At 37.2% G+C, this 2,645-nt stretch overlaps 1 protein-coding gene across 1 annotated transcript in view; it reads right to left on the bottom strand.

Moving 5' to 3' along the window:
• DROSHA (drosha, ribonuclease type III) overlaps window positions 1-2,645 on the bottom strand; it is a 133,318-nt gene that overhangs the window by 59,135 nt on the left and 71,538 nt on the right. The gene's annotated exons all lie outside the window — the stretch shown is intronic.

Below are 2,645 nucleotides of genomic sequence, written 5' to 3'. Positions count from 1 at the left end.
GAGTTCAAGACCAGCCTGAGCAAGAGCAAGACCTCATCTCTACTAAAAATAGAGAAAAAAAAAAAAATTAGCCATCTCTACTGAAATTAGCCGGACTTGGTGGTGCGCGCCTGTAGTTCCAGCTACTCGGGAGGCTGAAGCAAGGAGGATGGCTTGAGCCCAGGAGTTTCAGGTTGCTGTGAGCTAGGCTGACGCCACGGCACTCTAGCCTGGACAAGAGCGAGACTCTGTCTCAAAAAAAAAAAAAAAAAGAATATATAGTTTCTGGAACCAGAATGCCTGGGTCCAAATCCTTCTCTACCAGTCATACATTGTATGTCTTGGGGCAAGTTGTTTTACCTCTCTGCCTCAATTTCCTCACCTGCAGAATGGGGATAATAAATATAGCTACTTCCAGGGAGAGTTAGTAAAAATTAAAAGAAGAAATATAAAAATCCACTTAAAATAAGGTTCATTGGCTGTCAAGTAGGAATAGCCCTGGTTCCATCAGTATTCAACAGGGTGGCCTTAGCTTCAGCAAGTCATATGCATTTCTGTGCCTCTTTGTCTATCTTTAATTGTAAGGGAATGGATTAGGATTCATTTATTCTGAAACTTTTTGAGGGTAAAGATACTTCTAAGAATCAACAGAAAATGACTCTTTCCCCCCAAAAATGCCCATGTGCACAAACATGCAAAAGTTGTACACAATTTTAATGGGTTCACAAACCCCTGAAGCCCATCATCACTATCCCTTAAGTAAGAATTCTCAGCAGGATAATCTCCAAATGCCACTCCAGGATTAACATTTAATGATCTAACATTCCAAAGACAACTTTTATAAAACCACCAGTATCGTTAAGGCACCTGAGGACGTGGAACTTATATTTTTACTTCAATCATTTTTCATCTGGCTATAGATTCCTTATTGGGAGACAATTTTATGGAAGGCATATCTTTTTCTTTTCTTTAATAATGTTTCTCTAGAACTCAAGAGAATGAAGGAGTCATTCTTATTCATTAGAACCTGGAGGATGGGCACAGCCCACAAAATGATTGGCATATGCTTTATATCATTTCAATCTTCAAAGTATTTTAAGCTGGCATTGTTTAAAAATACACGAAAATGGATTTGCTTGAAAGCACAGAAATCGGTTATATTATTAACTTATAAAGAGAGATTAGTTCCACCAAATAGGATCTCTAATCAACGGAAAGTCTTTCTTTACAGTTCAATTCAATAAATACATATTGAACACCTCCACGTGCAAGGCCTTACAATATTTGTGCAAGATAGAAAAGATGCAGACACTGTTTTTGCCATCAAGGGCTTGCTCGAGATATGTCATTAGGATCTGAATTATTGACACACTGTCCATTTTGTTTTTTTAAGTGTTGTATTTAAAAACACAACAATATGTAAATAAAGTGTGCAGCCAAACTATAATACAGTTTACCTGCCAACTAAACTGCAGGGAGCTCAAGGGAATTGATGCTAAAAAACTCAAGGTAAATGGGACATGAAGACTATGCATGCAGTACAACTACCTTTCTAAAGCATGAACTCAACCTGGTAAACTGATTAGTTTTTTAATACCTCCTGTGAGAGATGAATCACTACTTGTCCAGAAAATAGTACCCTCTTTATAGAGTTCACTAATTATTAGAAAATTACTACTAACTTTAAGCCCAAATCTGTGTCTTTGGAGGTTTAGCCCTTTGATTCTAGTTCTACAGGGAAACAAAATGCATTTAATGGCACAATCTCCACATCTTCTAGCTAACCTTAGCCTTTTTTCCTTTAACATTTTCTCATGTGCAACAGCTGTGAGTCCCTTCACCACTTCCTCTAAATTCACTCAAAATATTCTCTTTCCAAATAAGTCTGTTTCTTGTGAGTACCATGGGAAGGTACGGATGAACCATGTCCATCTTGAATCCCACACAACAAAGTCTCAATGTTATTTATAAGACTGTTAGAATTTCTAGTTCCGTTTTTAGAAGTATCAATCTTTGCAATGTTGAAATATAATCACTAAGCATCTTTATTTTTCCTCCTAATTCATGTCTAGCAATTAATTGCTTTCATTAAAAAAAAAAGCTTCCTTTGAAAGATTGTGAGAAAATGGCAGTGTATAGTTTTTAAAATCTCTTCAAATTCTCCCATAAAAATAGAGCAACTAAGACTAACAAAATGAAAGACCTATGAACAATATCTACATAACAACTGAATGACCAGGTATCTCCATGAACCCCTAAATAAGAGTGGACAAGGACAAAGAGCTATGTGGTCTCAGTATCTGTGTGAGAGAAGAGAAAGACAGAGTAGCAAGGCTTCTGATGGCCCCAAGAATGGAAGAAACCCAAAATTAATAACATGTATTCGCTGGAAATGTGATCGAAACTGGAGAGGGCTCTGCAAAATCTATTAATAATTCATTAGTTGAGTACAAGACGACAGTCTAACAGTGCTGGAGAAGCCTAGGACCTGTGAATACACAAAACACAAAAAACACATAAAAACTAAAGCTCCCTTCCAAGGTAAAGCCCTACAATGAGGAGAAAGTAATAGGAGTAAAAGCCACATTTAGCAGGACAGGGATAATAAAGGGAAAAGGAAAGCGAAGGTCCAGATAAAAGTAGAGACACAGATACAGTATGAGGCC

Source organism: Propithecus coquereli, unplaced genomic scaffold (genome assembly GCF_000956105.1).
Source record: "Propithecus coquereli isolate 6110/MARCELLA unplaced genomic scaffold, Pcoq_1.0 Scaffold154, whole genome shotgun sequence".
NCBI classification, from domain to species: domain Eukaryota; kingdom Metazoa; phylum Chordata; class Mammalia; order Primates; family Indriidae; genus Propithecus; species Propithecus coquereli.
This window is presented reverse-complemented; position numbering and strand designations above follow the sequence as displayed.